Here is a 21,355-nt window from a genome sequence, read left to right as displayed (position 1 = left end):
CACTTTAGCTGTTGAAACCATTGAACATCTTCTGATTGTATGTGAGAGCCTGCAACTTCTACGGTTCAGCTATCTTAAATCTTACAACAATTGCTTCAATTGTGGTGATCTGCCTTCTTTGTTGTAATTGTTTATAAAGGTATGTGATCATAACATGATTTATTATATGGTCAAATTTTACTGGAAATGCGCTGATATTCTTAAATGATTATCTTCTTGAGTCTTAAACTGTTAGTGCACTGTATGCTTAATTGACATCTTTTATCAGGTTTTAATCAGTCAGGTTCCCTGACAGTGGGTAATCAGATAACACTTATGTTTTTATTATTATGTTTCTCAGCAGGTTTTTAACAAGAGCATTCGCTTTCATGTGACCATTGTTGTGTTAAGGATTTCAATCAGGCACACACCCGGGTCTCACCTAGCATCTAATGCACAGGTCAAATACTTATTTATCATGTCTATAGGTATAATATTCTGAGTGATATACCACTCATATCACACCCGTCTCAAAATAACCCCCAGGTCACAGTGGACCAGGAATCAGGCTTGTTGGTAAAGGTAAATATGTATTTATTATTTAAAATTCAAATCAAAAACACATTTTAATATATATATATGGGGTAGCAATCACCCATGTGGTGACAATACAAATCAGAAAATAAGTAAGGCAATTGAATTCACTTTTGAGCAGCACAGAAGATAAAGCACAGGAGAAAGAACAGTTTAGGTTGGTGAAAAGATAGCGTTTAAGTTAAGATTCCCCCTGCAAAGTTTTCAATTCACAAATGAGCAATTCTACACAAATGTAAGTAAGCAGCAGGTACTCAGGAATGTAGAACAGTGTCTAGAGTTTAAATGTAATCTTCCCTCCCCAAACAAGAGAGAAAAGCATTTTTGGGACATTTTACACTTTTAAAATGACAGTTGAAAATGGCTTTGTGCACAAATGCTTAAAATGATAAATAAATTCCTGTGGGAGCAATACTAAACAGGTTCTAACAAACATTTTATTTTAATTTCCAGCTCTGCAGACCCCTCAACAGGAATTTCCTTCCCGTCAAAGTTCTGGAGTTGTGCAGGAAGAGGGGTTTGGTATCTCTCCACCCTTCCTGAATTTAGCTACTCAAAGGTCCTCTTTGACAGCAGAGTTGCTTGGGATCCAGTGTCCACCAGTGCTGGAATTGCACATTGCCCTTGCACTTGGATGGAGGCGTAGAATCTACCTTTTTTCCACTCCAATGGGCAAAGGTAATGGGCATCCTTGGTAAACTGGATGGTCAATTTACTTATTTCTGACTCCAACACCAGGATTTTTGGGTGAAGAGTCAGTGTTGGAATTTGGGAATCTGACAAAGAATTTTGACACACCGCTATTTGTGGAGTTCTGGCCTCCCCTTTTTCTGACCATGGGCTGCCCCCCCCCCCTTTCTGGAGGCAGCCAACAGAAGTGGTTGGTGAGGTTTGGGGTTTGTCTTGTGCTGGTTCTGGGCTGTCCCCCCTTCTAGGAGGCAGTCTCCAGAATGGAGTTGGGTAGTTTGAGAATCTGAGCAAGAAATTTCACACTCAGTGATTCGAGGAGACTCGGGCTCCTCCTTTTCTGATTCAAGGCTGTCCTCCCCTTTTTGGAGACAGTCCCCAGAATGGCTTTGGGGAGATAGGGAATCTTCTTTCTCTGGTTCTGGGCTGCCCCGCCCCCTTTTTGGAGGCAGACCCCAGGATAGGTTTGGGCAAGACTTTGTGTGGGAGCTTGGGGATTTGCAAAAACAATAGGAGAGTTGGATATTTGGGGAGATTTGGGCTCCCTGGTTCTGATTCTGGCTCCCCCCCCCCCCCGTTTTTGGAGGCAGTCAACAGAAAATATTTGGGCGAAGTGCTTTTCCAAGCAATCATTCTGGGGTTCAATGATGGGCAGTTCTAACTCAGTCCCCACATTTACCCAGTCTTTATTAGGATCTCTCATGACCCATTTTTCTTTGGGAGGAGTTCCCCCATCCCTGAAGGAGAAGATCATTTTCCCAGAATCCTCTGAGGACCCCTCTCCTTCAAATTAGAGGACCCTAACCTCCTCCACAAAATGGGTGGGTCTTTTTAGGTCGTTTATTTCTCCTACCCACCCTCTGTTCTTTAGGTTGCAGGTTGTTGGGGGCAGGACATTTTGGTTCTGGTTCCTGGGTTTCCAGGGGCTTTTCACAAGTGGGGAAGGAAGCTTCCTCTAAGGCTTTACACCCCCTTCCCCTCGTGCCTCCTCCTTTGGAACCGGTGAGTGGTCGGGATTCTCTACCCGTCATTGCTCTGGGGTACCAGACCCTTGGTTTAAGGGGTTCTGAGCCGCCATGTTCATCTGAGGGTTCTGCTGAGCCCTCAACATGCGACCCAGATCCTGGGACAAGTTCTGGCCCTGGCGCTCCAGTTGGGACACCTGCTTCGGCTGGTATGGGCGTCTCTGGTCCATCCTAGGTGGATCACGGGAATGGTAGCTATCTCTTCTCCCATAATACCCGGGGCTGGGATAGTTTGGGTAACCCTCCACCCTTGGCCTCCCATCTCCCAGATTGGGCTGTCTGGGCTCAGGAAATGTCATGGCCATTGGACAAGGGTCCAAGCCTTCATCACCCCCAGGGTACAAATGGACCCAGTCCTGTCGCCTCTGGCGCCAGGCTCATGGAAAAGTGTGCTTTGCACACTCTGTGCCTAGGGCACGTGCATGTCATGATCACAGCAAAAGTTCCCACAAAGGCTTCCAAAAAGAATTGGTCTTCAATCTACCATTCGTGGATGTTAAGAAAAAAACAACTCAGATCAGTGTTAGGTATGAGCAGCTCTTCCCGACACTCAACAGGGCTGCCTGGTTTATGCTGGTAGAATGCACAGTGTAGGTCTAGTTGTTCTCTCTCTCTCCTCCTATTTAAGCCCCTCCCCTCGATCATTCCCTGCTTCGCGTCGGAGAATTCAGTCAACGCTTGCCGCTGTCCAGCTTTAGGTTCTGTCACGCTCCAGCGCCACTTATACGTTTACCCTTTTTTCAGTCATTTGATTCCTCCTCAGCCCCTTCTGTATTCCCTAGTTTCCAATCACCGAATCTTCCTCAGCAGTTTTGTAACTCTCGTCACAGACTTCGTTCCGGTCCATCATAGCCCCGTTATTTCCCAGTCACGGAACGTCTTTCAAAACTTCGAGAGTTCCTGTCAGAAATTCTTCGCAAGTATATTGGCTTTTATTTTTATGAAGCATTACAACATTTTCCGATGATATTGTGAAGTTCAGTGTTACTTGGAATTCTGTGCTGAGCGCTTGTTGCGCGTAACAGATGAAGCTTAGTGGCTCTTCAGAGTTGCCGAGTATTTCGTAGCTTGAGTCTTAGTTTGGCGGGTGTTCTTCACCTATTGTTTTTTTTTCTTCTGCCCCGAATCGTGAATGGCATGTTGCTGTATGCTTTTCCACCTACTACAAAGGGTTGGTGTGTTTCCTGAGGTGATTCGTTTCCCAGTTGTAGTGCCCATTTATGTTAGGGCGTAGGAATTTCCCTCACACTTTAGGTGCTCTCAAATACTTCCTGGCCCTATTCCAGTTACTTCAGCACGGCACAGTTCTTGGTTTCACACTCTTATCGGTCGTGTGATTGTTGTACGCTGTGTCTTTCCCGCTTATTAAACATTAGGAAAATTACCTCCCTGGCCACCCTAGTAGCACCATCACCCCTCTTCAGAACAAGCGCCCCTGCACCGATGCAGGATGGAGAGCTAACAACATAAAACCCCAAGGTAATTAGAAAAGTTGAAGTGTTGTATTTAGTGTGGAATTAGTTTAAACTCCATTGAAGCGTTAATCAAAATCCTTAGAAAATTCTTGTGTTTTGTCCTAGGAACTCACGTCCGTTTAGTTTAAGGAAGGATTGGAGCTACACCCATTGAGAAGAACTGAGTTAAGTGGTTCCTTCGTGAGTGTCCCCGCAGAGTCCAGGTAAGCGTTACAGAACGCAAAGCCTTTGAAACATACTCTGCCTGGACATCATGGGAACTCCTGAGGTAGATCAGTTGGCCCAATTGTTGGGGGAATTGAGAGCGGAAGTGCATGCAGCACGTTCCGAAACTAATGCTCTGAGGAAAGAGTTAGTGGTAAATAGGGATAGAACTGAGGAGTTGGCCCGCCAATTATTGCAGTCACAAGCTGGTCAGGTTCCGTTACCTTCTGGTCACCCTCAAGTTTCAGCCCCAATTGCACCATCAGTTCCTGTCCAAGTAGTAGTACCAGGCAATATTCCCTTAGCTCCCCCAGAACGCTTTTTTGGAGATCCTAAAAGGTTTGCTGTGTTTCTAAATCAATGCAGGCTACATTTCTTATGCAGACCGGGAACGTTTCCCACAGACCAATCTAAGGTGGCCTTTGTGTTGTCTTACCTGGGTGGGTATGCTGCTGACTGGGCAGTTCCTCTTGTCAATAGAGATGATCCGGTGTTGAGAAACTTTCAAAACTTCCAATGTGAACTAGAGAAACTTTTTGCCCGTCATACCCAAGGTCAAGCATTAGATAACAAATTGTTGTCACTTCGACAGGGTAATCAAGAATTGCTGGCATATGTAGCTACTTTCAATCGACTTGTTGCAGAAACCAATTGGCCTTCAGAGAAAAGAACTACCTTGTTTTACCGTGGGTTACGGGGTGAGCTGAAAGATGTCCTAGCTCAAGTGGTGAACCCACCAGAAGGAATTGCCGAATTCATCGACTTAACCATCCAGTTGGATCACCGACTTCAAGATCGAAGAATGGATCGAGGTCGCCCAGAGAGTCAGGCATATTTTGTTCGCCCCAAGGAAACTTCTGGACGGGTGTCGTCAGAAAACCATGCCGAACCTATGCAACTGGGTGTCATTCGTGGTCCTATCTCCCAAGCTGAGAGAGAAAAAAGGAGGCAGCAACAGCTCTGCTTGTACTGCGGGAAGGCTGGTCATTTCCTGAAGGACTGTCCTGTGAAACCTTCCCGAAAACCCCTGGGCAGTGTTAGTCAGGAAAAGAAGGAGCAAACTCCGGAAAACTTGAGTGCCCGACAAGCATAGAGGTCAGCTTGTCGAGCGTGAAGAAGGTTTCGGTGACCTCACACTTTGTGATTCCAGTTATCCTATGCAGTCAGGATGGTCCTACAAGAAAATTCACGCTAAACGCTTATATTGATTGTGGGGCCATCGGCAACTATATGGATTTAAACCTGGCAAGCAGATTGGGCATCCCGTTAATGGATAAGTTGGAAGCAGAAAATGTTTCTGGAGTGGATGGCACTCCCCTTGTGTCAGGTCCAGTTACTAAACGCACTAACAATATCATCATGCTCTGCCATGGGGGACACAAGGAGGAGATTTCCTTTGACCTTATTCAGGCGCCACAGTTCCAGATTATCCTAGGAATTCCTTGGCTAGAAAAACATAATCCTGTCATTGATTGGCGTGTAAGAACTGTGGTGTTTGGTTCGGAGTGTGAAGAAAATTGTAATGGGACGGAACATGTTCAGGAAGAGAAACCACCGCCGAACACTCCAGAAGTCACGTTGGGTCTCATCGGTTCATTGCCCTATGAATACCAACGGTTCCAGGATGTTTTTCAGGAGGAGAAGCAAGCTGAAGTCCTGCCCCCGCATAGACCTTATGATTGCCAAATAGACCTGGTTCCAGGAGCCCAACTTCCATGCCATCGAATTTATGCACTAACTGAAAAAGAAAACCTCCATTTGAGAACGTATCTGGACCAGTATTTAGCCAATGGATTTATTCGACCATCCAAGTCCCCAGCAGCATCGCCTTTGTTCTTTGTGCCCAAAAAGGAAGGGGACCTTAGAACCTGCATCGATTACAGGGCCTTAAATCAAATCACTATAAAAAACCGATACCCCTTGCCTCTGATTTCCACATTGCTGGATCAGGTAAAAGGAGCCAGGATCTTCACCAAACTAGACCTTCGTGGGGCATACCATCTCATTCGCATAAAACCTGGAGATGAATGGAAGACTGCCTTTCGCACACGTTATGGACTCTTCGAATATCAGGTTATGCCCTTTGGGTTATGTAACGCACCAGCAGCCTTTCAGTCATTCATGAATGACATTTTTCGGGAGCTTCTGGATATCTGTGTTGTGATATATGTGGATGACATCCTAATTTTTTCTGCCAACCCCCGGGAACATGTCAAACATGTAACTTCTGTTCTCCAAATCCTCAAGGAAAACTTCTTGTACGTAAAACTGGAGAAATGTCACTTCCATGTTCCTGAGGTGGAATTTTTGGGATTCATATTGTCTTCGGAAGGAGTGAAAATGGACAATAGAAAGGTTGACGCAATTCTATCCTGGCCAGCTCCAACATCAGTGAAAGGAGTCCAAAGTTTTTTGGGATTCGCTAACTTTTATCGACGATTCGTGCCTGATTTCTCTCAGCTGGTTCATCCTATCACGTCATTGCTACGAAAGAATAAGACCTTTGCTTGGACAGACGAGGCTGGTGAGGCCTTCCAGAAACTGAAAGAAAAATTCACTGCGGCACCTGTTCTTCAACATCCTAAGTTGGATCTTCCTTTTGTGGTCGAGACCGACGCATCTAACGTTGCCATGGGAGCAGTCTTGTCGCAGCGTGATCCTATCTCGCACGAACTACACCCAGTGGCCTTTTGGTCAAAAAAGTTCTCAGCAGCGGAATTGAATTACACAGTCACCGATAAGGAGTTGTTGGCAATAAAGTGTGCATTGAAGGAATGGAGGCACTATCTGCTTGGGGCTAGGCACACAGTTACCATTTTCACCGATCACCGGAATCTTCAGTACTTGCGTTCGGCAAAGGCACAATCTTCACGTCAGTTGAGATGGGCTCTTTTCTTTGCTGAGTACGACTTTGTTATCACCTTTCGGCCTGGTATCCGTAACGGAAAGGCCGATGCTCTGTCCCGAATTGGTAAAGGAGAAGAAGCTTACAGTGCCACAACTCCGGTGGAGATAATTCCAGTCGAAAAGGTGCTTGGAGTCATGGATGTTACAGATTCTTTATTTGAAAAATTGAGAGTTGAAATCAAAGCCAATATCAGTACAGCAGAATTGCATAAATGGGAGTCCGTAAAGGAACATTGTTCTGTACAGGACGAATTGCCATTTTACAAGTGGCGACTATTCTTGCCAACTCAAAGGCTACGAGAGCAAGTAATTGCAGACTACCATGGTGCACTAATGGAAGGACATCCGGGAGTCACTAAAACCTTAGAAAGAGTCAAGAGATCGTATTGGTGGCCAACTTGGCGAAAGGATGTAATTCAATTCATCAAGACATGTGGAGTCTGCGCTCAAAATAAATCGCAGAAAATGAAACCTGCCGCTCTCCTTAAACCACTGGAAGTTCCGCCTCTTCCTTGGCATGCGCTCTCCTTGGATTTTATTACAGACTTACCCAACTGTGAAGGATTTGACACCATCCTGGTGGTGGTGGATTTATTTTCTAAAATGGCACACTTTGTGGCATTGAAAGGATTGCCTACTGCATCGGTCCTAGCCAAGGTATTTTTGGAAAACATTGTAAGGCTGCATGGCTTTCCTTCCATTGTGGTATCTGATCGGGGAAGTCAATTTGTCTCTGAATTCTGGAAAAGATGTTGCAAGATGGCTCAGATGGAGATTCGTTTGTCCTCTAGTTATCACCCACAAACTGATGGGCAAACAGAACGCACAAATCAAACGTTGGAACAGTACCTCAGGTGCATGCTTCATCAAACCGACGATTCTTGGCAAGAGATATTGTGGATTGCAGAATATGCCTACAATAATTCCGTACACTCCTCAACTGGATTAAGTCCATTCTTCACTGTATATGGTCGGCATCCACGAACATCGGTTCATGATCCACCTGAATCCTTGGAAATGCCCGCTATAAAGACACTGCATGACAACATTATCACCGCTGTTCACTTAGCTAGTAAACAGTTGAATTTGGCGAAGACTGCTCAGAAGAAGTTTGCTGATCAAAAGCGAAGAGACTCTCCGGAATACAAGGTGGGAGACTCAGTGTGGTTGGCTACTAGGAACCTGAGGTTGAGAGGATCCAGGAAATTTCTTCCAAGATTCTTGGGTCCTTTTCCCATTGAGAAGATCATCAACCCGGTGGCCATGAAATTAACACTCCCCAAACACATGAAAATCCATTCAGTGTTCCATGTGTCCTTATTGAAGGCTGTAAGTCCAAATACCCGAATCCAGGGTCCACCGGCTCCTGTAATTGTGGAAGGTGACCAGCCAGAGTACGAGGTAAAGGCTATCTTGGACTCTAAGGTTGTTCGCAGAAAATTGCATTACCTGGTGGACTGGAAGGGTTATGGGCCGCAGGAGAGAACTTGGGAACCCCTCGAAAACATTCACGCACCCCGATTAATTAAATCCTTTCATCTGAATAATCCTAGTAAGCCAGGGGGAGAAGGTTTCACCTTAGGAGGGGCCTTGGGGGGGAATACTGTCATGATCACAGCAAAAGTTCCCACAAAGGCTTCCAAAAAGAATTGGTCTTCAATCTACCATTCGTGGATGTTAAGAAAAAAACAACTCAGATCAGTGTTAGGTATGAGCAGCTCTTCCCGACACTCAACAGGGCTGCCTGGTTTATGCTGGTAGAATGCACAGTGTAGGTCTAGTTGTTCTTTCTCTCTCCTCCTATTTAAGCCCCTCCCCTCGATCATTCCCTGCTTCGCGTCGGAGAATTCAGTCAACGCTTGCCGCTGTCCAGCTTTAGGTTCTGTCACGCTCCAGCGCCACTTATACGTTTACCCTTTTTTCAGTCATTTGATTCCTCCTCAGCCCCTTCTGTATTCCCTAGTTTCCAGTCACCGAATCTTCCTCAGCAGTTTTGTAACTCTCGTCACAGACTTCGTTCCGGTCCATCATAGCCCCGTTATTTCCCAGTCACGGAACGTCTTTCAAAACTTCGAGAGTTCCTGTCAGAAATTCTTCGCAAGTATATTGGCTTTTATTTTTATGAAGCATTACAACATTTTCCGATGATATTGTGAAGTTCAGTGTTACTTGGAATTCTGTGCTGAGCGCTTGTTGCGCGTAACAGATGAAGCTTAGTGGCTCTTCAGAGTTGCCGAGTATTTCGTAGCTTGAGTCTTAGTTTGGCGGGTGTTCTTCACCTATTGTTTTTTTTTCTTCTGCCCCGAATCGTGAATGGCATGTTGCTGTATGCTTTTCCACCTACTACAAAGGGTTGGTGTGTTTCCTGAGGTGATTCGTTTCCCAGTTGTAGTGCCCATGTATGTTAGGGCGTAGGAATTTCCCTCACACTTTAGGTGCTCTCAAATACTTCCTGGCCCTATTCCAGTTACTTCAGCACGGCACAGTTCTTGGTTTCACACTCTTATCGGTCGTGTGATTGTTGTACGCTGTGTCTTTCCCGCTTATTAAACATTAGGAAAATTACCTCCCTGGCCACCCTAGTAGCACCATCACCCCTCTTCAGAACAAGCGCCCCTGCACCGATGCAGGATGGAGAGCTAACAACATAAAACCCCAAGGTAATTAGAAAGTTGAAGTGTTGTATTTAGTGTGGAATTAGTTTAAACTCCATTGAAGCGTTAATCAAAATCCTTAGAAAATTCTTGTGTTTTGTCCTAGGAACTCACGTCCGTTTAGTTTAAGGAAGGATTGGAGCTACACCCATTGAGAAGAACTGAGTTAAGTGGTTCCTTCGTGAGTGTCCCCGCAGAGTCCAGGTAAGCGTTACAGTGCATCAGGGCCAGGCGTGGCCATAACCTATCATTGGAAGGCACATGCAAGAGTCCCTGGGAGGGGCAAGGTGGAGGGGCAAGGTGGAGCCGCCACAAGGTGGGGCCAAAGGCAGGGTCCAGGGCCAACCTATTTAAGGCCAACCCACCCACATGCCTCCGCTTCTCGTTATTCTGCTTTCTGCAGCGTAACGCTTACCGCTGTCCTTACCTGTTCTTCATCTCGTCGTGCATCCACTTGATTCCGGCTGCTCCATCGCGGAAGACCATCTTACCTGATTCCAGCTACTCCATCGCTGAAGGCGCCTCTTACCTGAATCCAGCTACTCCATCGCTGAAGGTGTGTCGTACCTGATTCCAGCTACTCCATCGCGGACGGCGCCTCTTACCTGAATCCAGCAACTCCACTGCTGAAGGCGCTCCTTACCTGATTCCAGCCGCTCCATCGCTGGGCGTAGCATCTTACCTGCATCCCATCGCTATCGGAGTCAGAGCTTTTCCTCACTTGATTCGGGCCTCCAGCAACGCAGAGCTCCACTTCGTTTCTTCATCTTCATGGTACCTTCATCCTGCAGCCGCGGAGCATCTCCCGAGCCTCCAAACCCCGCTCTACGCTGCCAGTCTTCTCCTGCAAGGGAAAAAGAACACAACAGGTTAGAAACCATCTAAATAACGAACACTTGGCCGCGCCATACCTGAGTCTAGAGTTCCATTATAAAGGCCAACTTACCAGCTAATTCGGGAGCTCCATCATCCTCAAGGGAATCCCCGGACTCGCTCCACGACTCCGATTGGCCAACTTCACACCTATTGTGAAAGAGATAAGACATTGCAAGAATTACTATTAATGATCAAGGCAAAAGACATTATAAGAAAACAAACATTAATCATAACCAAAAGACTTACCTTCTAAGTGGATTGGTCGCAGCCGATCTGGATCACCACTTCCACGGACTAGTGAAGCAACTAGGTCCACTCTACGCACCCCTGCTACAAGAAGCAGGACAGAGAGCTCAGCATTACAAAACCACAGGTGAGCTTGCATGGGAAAACACTTGCGCACTTCATTTTGGCACGAAAGGGTCGAGTGGATTCACAACACCACCACGCCATTCTCATTGTCTCTCATCTTCTCTCAGGGGCAATACCAGCGTCCAGAATAGCAGGCTCAGCAGCAGCTGGGGGAGAGAGTTTATCCAAAGGAGCCAAGTCGAGGTAGGGCTCCAACCGTGCCCCAACGTCCCCGAAGAGACCATGTGAGCGTAACAAGAAAGTGGGGAAAGAAAGGAGGGTTGTTTTGTGGGTTGAAGTTTTGCGGGTACCGGGGAAAGAAGCTCAACCCGGCATTTGGGGGATTACTGCCCTCCTGGGGAAAGTTAGGAGGGAAGTTTCCTGGGTTGGTAGCTACCTTCTTGGATCCCCCCTTGGGCTGGGGGAATCCACACATACCCCATGATGGGTTTGTTGCCCTTGTATCGGGGGTTTATGTAGTCCGGGGAGTTAGGGGTCCCGTTTGTGGGATTACCTCCCTGACTACCGGTCTGGGATTGGCCCGAAGGCCTTCTGGTTCTTGGGTTGGAAGGATTCTATACAGGAATATTTTTAGGCCCCCCCATCTCCAAATCTAAAATGGGGGCAACCTTCACCTCCGCCACCTTGGCAGCAGCAGGAGTGTTGGCTGGTTTGGGGGTTTTATTGGTATTTTGGTTCTCTACAGGTTTCTGCACTTCATAAATACGGGTCGCCTGTTCAATGACCCAGTCCAGTGATCTCTTCTCGTGAAAGTCCCTCACCAGCTGGGTCATGATGTATTTAGGGAGTGCATGGATGAAGGTGTTAATGAACTCCCTACTGTCTGTGTGCACCCTCCTGGTGGTCTGCGCAAAGGCACGTTTAAGTTCTTGCACAAATTCTTGTGGGGCCTGATCTTCCTCACACTGCAGATTGTAGGCCGCCTTGCGGGCCTTTTGGGGGTTCCTATGGACAGAATATTTTTTAAGATGGCCGGCCTGTATGTGGACAATCTTGAGTGGTTCTGATCCTCCAGCCCCGCAAAGAAGCTGGAGTACTCAGGGGAAAATGTCCATTTTACATATTGGATGCAACTCTGACTATCTTTCAGATGAAAAGTATCCATCATCTGTTCGCATAACTCAAGGTGTTCCCAGACTGAATACTTGGCATTTTTCTGATGGGGAGTTATAACACTCCTAATGGCCTTGATCTGCTTAAGGGGATCTTTTAGTAGAGCCCTCTTAATGTTGTTGGCCTTTTTGGTCTTAGTCACCCGAGTCTTACTAATCCACTAAGACTCAAAGGCACTACTACAGGAGGTGGCTATTTGATCCTTTAAGCACTCCCTGATTCTGCAAGCTTGAGAAGGGCTTGCAGAATGTGGGGGCCTAGTTTCCTGATGCCTGTAGCACTCAGAAGAGTCTTCTGACTCTCCCCTGCTCCCAGGATTTGCGGAGTAACCCTCCCCCCGCTGCTCTATCTGGGAAGAGGTTTTTAGGATACTCTTTTTGGGCTTGATTTCAGGGAGTTCCCCACCAAATTTTATTAACTGGTCCTTTGGTAGGCAGTATTTTTGAGGATCCAATTCCCTGATTCTCCCCTCACAGGAGTCTTCCTGATCAGAGAGGTTAGCCCTAACATTTGGGGATCTATACAGAGACGCCCGTCCATCAATTTCTGGGAGGCACTGATCTGTCAGTCCCATGTTACCACTTCTGCTGAAGTCTACCATCCCCATGGCCCTTGGTTCATAAGAGCCAGTGGACATAAACTAGCAGAGTCCATGGTTCAGAAGGGGTTAGAGTCCCTGATTACAGGGGTCGTAATGTTATGCTCGGGGGTTTCTCTGTCCCTCCCTACCTCTTCTCTTTCAGCCCCTATTCCCTGGTGACATGCCAAAATCTGAATATTTTGCTCCTCTATCAGGGCCTTACTGGTCTCAATAATCCGCTCTTGCATGGCTATATGTTTGTGGAGCACGTCATTCCTTTCACAGACAGCCTCATTGTCTCTCTGCGCTTCATGCCTGGTTTGGCAATACTGGGCCAATTTCTGCTGCAGGAGATTCACCTCCTGAGTTTTATCATTATTGGTCTGGGTGTTCTTTTCCAGAGCATCCTCCATCTGCCTGGTGGGCTCTAGTAGCTTCTCATATTCTGTTTTTGCTTCATGGAGCTCCTGGAGGGCCAGCTTTCTTTCCTCTAGCTTGGTTTTTAATTGGCTCACTTCCTGGCCTAAGGCATCCCTCTCCTGACTTAGAGTGCCCCTCGGTTCAGCCAGGTCACCCCTTTGTTTTTTAAATGCATGGGACTTTTGGCACTCCTCATCAAATTCTGTTTGAGATTCTAAATCTTTAAGAATTCATTTATTGTTTTCCTCTTCCAAGGTTTCTATTTGATTTTGTAAGGTAACCACCTGCTCTGCGCAGGCTCTCTTACTGTACTTGTTGTGCCAGCTTTTGCTGACTCTGTTGTAAAGAGTCAACCCTTTCCTGACACTCATCTTTCAGTGCCTGAACCTGGGTATCTTGCTCTGCCCTCTCTTGCTGTAGGAGAGCCAGATCTTCTTTTAGTTTTGTCAGATGATGCCTAGCTTCTGTCTCTGAGTATTGGCTCTTTGGTAGCCTTTGCTCTGCAGAGTCTAGATTAGTTTGGATTTTCTCTAGTGTTTCCACTTGCTTCTTTGCCAGATCTATGTTTTCTGCATGCTTTTCCTGCATTACTCCTATGTGGAGGTACAGGTAGCCAGCCATTTTGGCAATTCTGCTCTGCTCCTCTTTTACTTTTGGGGCCATGTACAGTTCACTAAGAGCTTGGTGTAATGGGCCCTTGTCCTGCCATGTATCTAGGTCCATGGCAGTGACCTGTTCTTTGATTTCCCACAGCCATCATACCTGTTCATCCTGTTCGGGCCACTCACCCCTGACAAACAGTTTGTGCAGGGGGTGTTCCCTAGCCATATTAATTTCTACTGGGAGCACCATTTTGGAAATATCAATTTCCTTATGACTTATTTTAGGGTTAATTTACTTTTACTTTTACCAACAGGCCCGATTCCAGAGTATTTATTTTGAGAGGTGCTTGTACAGTGTAGAACAGTACCCCAACCCAGCAGGGTGTCTGTACCCTGCAGGCTAGTATGCTGTGTCAGACTGTCACGGGTGGTAACTCGAACACAGAATCATGGCACGAGCCCCCAAATCTATTAAGGATTTCAATCAGGCACACACCCGGATCTCGCCTAGCATGTAATTGTCACTAGGGTCGGTAATATCCTCTTCTTCACAAGAAGACTCTGTTTTAGCACCCTCCCCCAACTCCTCGCCTTCGTCCTTCTTCTTGGTTTTCCTTTTCTCGTGGCTTGTGGGTCTCTCCTTTTTTTATGGAGGTAGGGACGTCCACAAAAGGATGCCACCGTGCCACCGTGATAGGTGTGATGAGGGTAAACCCTCCGTGAACGTCACGCTAGGGGAAAAAGGCAAAGACACAAAAAACCCCTTGAGAGACTTCCTCCCACAGAATGTGAAACAGGCTGGAGTGGGCCGGAACTTGGAGCAGATGGAAGACTCGAGGAAGTGAGAAAATCTGCAAGGTAGGCTGAAGTTAGATTCAATGGCGGCTGTAGAGCTTCAGACGTGTGGCGGAGACAATCCGAATATAACAGACAGAGGTCCGGTACAAAGCTGACTGGGAGGTACAGAGGGCTTGGCAAAGGCAATCCGTGAGACAGGCTGAGGTCTGGTACACAGCTGACAGAAAGGTATAAAGGGCTTGGCAAAGGCAATCCGTAAGGCAGGCTGACATCTGGTACACGGCTGACAGAATGGAGCAAAAGCGGAACAGAGGATCCGTAAGGCAGGCAGAGGACAGGTAAACAGGAGTGGAAGAAAAGGAAGAAGGATAAGGGAAAAGAAAGGGGGGTTAACGGGAGAGAGAGAGTAAGAGGGAGCAAAAGAAGGAGGAGCGAGTGGGCGAAGCAGAAAGGAGAGGAACCAGAGGGAAGCAGAGGGAAAAAATGAGAAGAACGGATGAAAGTCCGAGAGTGGAACAAAAACACTCAACGAGAGCGACGGCAACACAGGAGGAAACCCGGAAACGTTGCAACGCGTCCGTAACCAGGAAGTGGTACAATAAATACTTCCGGTTATGTGCGCGTGAACAATTAGACCGGTAATTCCGCAAAAAGGAAAGAACGTGATGGGAAACGCTATGGCGGACCATAGCGCCAGCGGTTCCAAACCCGCCATCCCTGCCGAGACATGACAGTATGCCCCCTCCGAAAGTGTCCTCCCCCAGGTTTGCCAGGATGATGGAAATGGAATTTGCGTACCAGGAGTGGGGCATTGATATGAGAGGCAGGTTCCCAGGAATTTTCTGAGCAGGGATATCCTTTCCACCGTACAAGATACTCTACTCTATCCCTGCGGTATCTAGAATCACAGATCTGAGCAACTTAATACTCATCCTGGGTGGAATCTGTGGGTAAAGAAGATCTTTTGGGATGGCGAGCCCAAGTGTCTTTGTGGAATGGCTTCAATTGAGAAGCATGAAAAACGGGGTGTACCCTACGAAGGCCTTTGGGAAGTTCTAATCTGAATGCCACCGGATTGATCACATGTGTGATCTTGTATGGTCCTATGAACCTAGGGGAAAGTTTGGAGGGGTGTGCCCATCGAGGTAAGTATCTAGTGGACAACATCACCCAAGATCCTACTTCCCATCCAGGAACAGGGCGGCGGTGTTTGTCGGCTTGTGACTTGGGCCTCACTGAGACTCTTTCTAGCTTTCTCATGGATTTCTCGAAGGAGGGTGAGGGTGGAATCCACCGGAGGCAGGTTGGTGGGTAAGTCAGAAATCGGTAAGATAGAACGTGGGTGATAGCCATAGGTGCAGAAAAAAGGACTTATTCCAAGAGCAGAGTGAAAAGAGCTGTTATAAGAAAACTCAGCTCGGGGTAGTAGGGAGACCCAATTGTCCTGCTGGAGGTTTACAAAGCATCGCAGATACTGTTCAAGGGTTCTGTTGAGGCGTTCTGTCTGTCCATTGGATTGAGGGTGGAACCCAGATGTCAAAGCTCTCTCCACTCCTAATCGTCCACAGAGGTCCTTCCAAAACCGGGAAGTATATTGACTTCCCCGATAGGAGATAATTTTCATAGGTAAACCATGGAGGCGGAAGATGTCCTTCACGAATACCTCAGCCATTTCAGCTGCAGACGGAACCCCCGGTAAGGGGGAGAAGTGAGCCAGTTTGGTAAAGGAATCGACCACCACCATGATACAAGTACAATCTTTAGATTGAGGCAACTCTACGATGAAATTGGTCGAGATGGTACTCCAAGGACCATCAGGAACTGCACAGGGTTCCAGTAACCCTACCGGCTTTTGGTGTGAACTCTTGTTGCGAAGACAAACTGCACAGGACTGTACATAACGAATGACATCTTCTCTCATACCAGGCCAGTAAAAATGCCTTTGGAAATACTCAAAGGTGCCCTTGCTGCCTCTATGTCCAGCTATCTTGGAATCATGACACCAAGTTAAAGCCAACTTCCGAAAAGTTAGTGTGGGTAAATACAATTTACCTCTTACAAAATAAAGGCCATCTTTGATGTCATATTTGATGTCCTTGGAATGTTTATCCACTTCAAATTGACCTCCAGAAGCTTCTCTCACTTGTCTCAAGAACGTGGCTAGCACTCCGATTCGCTTGGTAAGTGGAAACATCAATTCTCGAGCTGCGTCCGATTTGGACATGTAATCACATCGACGAGAAAGTGAATCTGCCACCAGATTCTGGTGACTGGGTATGTAAGTGATGACAAAGTCAAATTGGGCAAAAAAGTGGGTCCAACGTGCTTGTCGAGTATTGCAGCCTTCAAACTGTCTTAGGACCTGCAGGTTTTTGTGGTCGGTCCGGATGGTAAATGGGTGTTCGCCTCCCTGCAGCAAATGGCGCCATCCAAACAGGCCGATTTAATTCCTAGTAGTTCACGTTCTATTACGGAATAGTTCCTTTGACTAGTATTGAGAGTTTTTGAATGATACGAAATGGGGTGTTCAATACCTTGATGTTCTTGAAATAAGACTGCCCCAATAGCAGCCCCAGAGGCATCTGTCTCTACAATGAAGGGTCAGCTTTGATCAGGCTGAAGAAGGATGGGAGCGGTACAAAAGGCTTCTTTAAGGCTGTGAAAGCTCTCTTCTGCTTCTGTAGTCCATCTGAACGGGGTCGAGGATTTCTTGAGTAGGGTTGTGATGGGTACTATCCTCTGAGAGAAATTTGAGATGAACTTCCGATAAAAGTTCGCCAAGCCAAGAAACCTTTGTATTTCCTTGATGGATTTAGGTGAAGGCCATTCCAGAATTGAAGCCACCTTGCGGGGATCAATAGAAATACCTTGACTGGAAAGAATGAATCCCAAATAGGGAATGGATGTGGCGGAGAACACACTTTTTTTGAGTTTGACAGAGAGATGATTGTCTCTTAATCTCCGGAAGACTTCCTTGACATGTTCTTCGTGCTCTTCTGTTGTATTAGAAAACACAAGAATGTCATCGAGATACACGATGGTGGTATGACACAGTAAGTCGGAAAAAAGACTGTCCATAAAGCGTTGAAAGATTGAAGGGGCATTGACTAGCCCAAAGGGCATCACCTGATATTCATACAGCCCAAACGGAGTCCTGAATGCCGTCTTCCACTCGTCTCCTGTCTAAATACGGAGCAGATGGTAGGCATTCCGTAGATCAAGTTTAGTGAAAACGGTGACTCCCTGGACGGCTTGAATAATTTCCGATATCAGAGGCATCGGGTAACGATCCTTAATGGTTACCTTGTTCAATCCCCTATAGTCAATACAGGGTCTCAATTCCTGTGACTCCTTATTAGGGATAAAAAACAAGGAGGCCCCAGCAGGGGATTTCGTAGGCCTGATTAAGCCATTAGCTACGTTGTTATCCAGGTACTCTCTGAGATAACGTTTTTCTTTCAGAGATAGAGGGAACATCCTACAGAAGGGCACCAGAGCTCCAGGAGTGAGATCGATGCAGCAGTCTTCCGGTCGGTGTGGAGGTAGCTCTATGGGAATCTTCTCGGTAACTACCTCCGTAAAGTCCTTGAGATGATGCGGTAGACAATGGACGGTTCTGGGTTCACCGTTACTTGTGGACGGTTTCAAATCTTGGCTCTGGTAGACATTCTGCCTTACAGAATGCAGATTGGAAGTTTAGTAGGTTCTTCGTCCAGTCTATATGAGGGTTGTGCTTTCGCAGCCAACTTATCCCCAAGATGAGGGGAAAGTGGGCTGCACGGATAATGTCAAATACAATCTTTTCAGAATGCTGCTGTATGTATAGGGTGAGTTCTTCCGTGGTGTGGGTAATCATTCCTGAACTTAAAGGTTCTCCATCGACACCTTCCGGTCTTCTTGTTTAGCCACTCGGTTTATACCCTTCTGTTCTGCCCAAAGGGTATCGATAAAGTTACCGGCTGCCCCACAATCGAGTAAGTCCTGGGAGGTTACCTCGGTGTTCCCCAGTTTTAAAGTCACTGTAAGTACCATGAGGCGAGAATCATCCGGTATCCCCGAGAAGGATACTGAAAGAGTGGCGTAAGGACTTGGGATGGCCCCTTGGAAGTGAGTCCTAACACTTACCGAGGGCGATTGTTTCCCGATCATCTGGGAGGAACTTCTGGGCAATCCCGTAATAAATGGGTGGATGCTGCAAAATACATGCATAAACAGCCATCGTTACGTCTCTTGCGTTCCTTCGGGGTGAGAGGAGCTCGAGCTGTTCCTATTTGCATGGGTTCATCTTTACTTTAGCGTGAAGGCGGCGAAGATGTAGGATGGGTTTCCAGGGGAGGGGGTCCATAGAACTTGGTCTTCTTCTTTTCAGCCCGCCGCTCCGACAGTCGAAAGTCTATCCGGAGGGTAGCAGTGATGAGGTCGGCAAAAGAGGTTGGATGAGCTATACGGGCCAACTCGTCCTTGAGATCCTCTCTCAATCAACGCCGAAAGATAGCATATTGAGCCGGCTCCTTCCATCCTGCTTCAGCTGCTACTTGTTTAAAGGTGGTGATATAAGTCAATAAGTCGGAATTTCCTTGTCGGATGTCAAGTAGGTCTTCTGATGCAAGAAACTTACTTTCTGTGCGCAAAAAGGTCTAATGTAGGGGGGTCTTGAATGCGCTATAATCCTACAAAACTGGATCGGGCTGATTTACTAGAGGGGTGGCCCATGCCAGAGCGTTACCCGTCATGTGGGTAATCATAAACCCCACTTTGGCGTGGTCTGAAGCAAAAGTTTGGGGACAGAAAGAGAATTGAAGGTTGCAAGCATCCAGAAATTCTTTTACTCGCTTAGGTGAGCCATCAAACTTGCCCGATACTAAGGGGAGCAAAGGTAGGTCTGTAGAGGGTCGTTCTCTCTCCGTCATTCGTTGCTGTAATGCGGTATTAGCGGCCTAAGGTTCTGTACTTCCAAGTTCAGGCTTTGGACTGCAACAACAAGTTCCTGAACCTGTTGTGGTGTTGCCATCCTAGTTTCTTGGTGGCGTTGCAAACTGTCACTAGGGTCGGTAATATCCTCTTCTTCACAAGAAGACTCTGTTTCACCACCCTCCCCCAACTCCTCACCTTCGTCCTTCTTCTTGGTTTTCCTTTTCTCATGGCTTGTGGGTCTCTCCTTTTTTTTATGGAGTTAGGGACGTCCACGAAAGGATGCCACCGTGCCACCGTGATAGGTGTGACGGGGGTAAACCCTCTGTGAACGTCACACTAGGGGAAAAAGCCAAAGACACAAAAAAACCCTTGAGAGACTTCCTCCCAGAGAATGTGAAACAGACTCGAGTGGGCTGGACCTTGGAGCAGATGGAAGACTCAAGGAAGTGAGAAAATCCGCAAGGTAGGCTGAAGTTAGATTCAATGGCAGCTGTAGAGCTTCAGACGTGTGGCGGAGACAATCCGAATAAAAGTGAGACTTGGGCCTCACTGAGACTCTTTCTAGCTTTCTCATGGATTTCTCGAAGGAGGGTGAGGGTGGAATCCACCGGAGGCAGGTTGGTGGGTAAGTCAGAAATCGGTAAGATAGAACGTGGGTGATAGCCATAGGTGCAGAAAAAAGGACTTATTCCAAGAGCAGAGTGAAAAGAGCTGTTATAAGAAAACTCAGCTCGGGGTAGTAGGGAGACCCAATTGTCCTGCTGGAGGTTTACAAAGCATCGCAGATACTGTTCAAGGGTTCTGTTGAGGCGTTCTGTCTGTCCATTGGATTGAGGGTGGAACCCAGATGTCAAAGCTCTCTCCACTCCTAATCGTCCACAGAGGTCCTTCCAAAACCGGGAAGTATATTGACTTCCCCGATAGGAGATAATTTTCATAGGTAAACCATGGAGGCGGAAGATGTCCTTCACGAATACCTCAGCCATTTCAGCTGCAGACGGAACCCCCGGTAAGGGGGAGAAGTGAGCCAGTTTGGTAAAGGAATCGACCACCACCATGATACAAGTACAATCTTTAGATTGAGGCAACTCTACGATGAAATTGGTCGAGATGGTACTCCAAGGACCATCAGGAACTGCACAGGGTTCCAGTAACCCTACCGGCTTTTGGTGTGAACTCTTGTTGCGAAGACAAACTGCACAGGACTGTACATAACGAATGACATCTTCTCTCATACCAGGCCAGTAAAAATGCCTTTGGAAATACTCAAAGGTGCCCTTGCTGCCTCTATGTCCAGCTATCTTGGAATCATGACACCAAGTTAAAGCCAACTTCCGAAAAGTTAGTGTGGGTAAATACAATTTACCTCTTACAAAATAAAGGCCATCTTTGATGTCATATTTGATGTCCTTGGAATGTTTATCCACTTCAAATTGACCTCCAGAAGCTTCTCTCACTTGTCTCAAGAACGTGGCTAGCACTCCGATTCGCTTGGTAAGTGGAAACATCAATTCTCGAGCTGCGTCCGATTTGGACATGTAATCACATCGACGAGAAAGTGAATCTGCCACCAGATTCTGGTGACTGGGTATGTAAGTGATGACAAAGTCAAATTGGGCAAAAAAGTGGGTCCAACGTGCTTGTCGAGTATTGCAGCCTTCAAACTGTCTTAGGACCTGCAGGTTTTTGTGGTCGGTCCGGATGGTAAATGGGTGTTCGCCTCCCTGCAGCAAATGGCGCCATCCAAACAGGCCGATTTAATTCCTAGTAGTTCACGTTCTATTACGGAATAGTTCCTTTGACTAGTATTGAGAGTTTTTGAATGATACGAAATGGGGTGTTCAATACCTTGATGTTCTTGAAATAAGACTGCCCCAATAGCAGCCCCAGAGGCATCTGTCTCTACAATGAAGGGTCAGCTTTGATCAGGCTGAAGAAGGATGGGAGCGGTACAAAAGGCTTCTTTAAGGCTGTGAAAGCTCTCTTCTGCTTCTGTAGTCCATCTGAACGGGGTCGAGGATTTCTTGAGTAGGGTTGTGATGGGTACTATCCTCTGAGAGAAATTTGAGATGAACTTCCGATAAAAGTTCGCCAAGCCAAGAAACCTTTGTATTTCCTTGATGGATTTAGGTGAAGGCCATTCCAGAATTGAAGC

The sequence above is a fragment of the Ambystoma mexicanum genome, chromosome 1p, assembly GCF_040938575.1.
Source record: "Ambystoma mexicanum isolate Mex_15411 chromosome 1p, UKY_AmexF1_1, whole genome shotgun sequence".
Taxonomy (NCBI): Eukaryota; Metazoa; Chordata; class Amphibia; order Caudata; family Ambystomatidae; genus Ambystoma; species Ambystoma mexicanum.
This window is presented reverse-complemented; position numbering follows the sequence as displayed.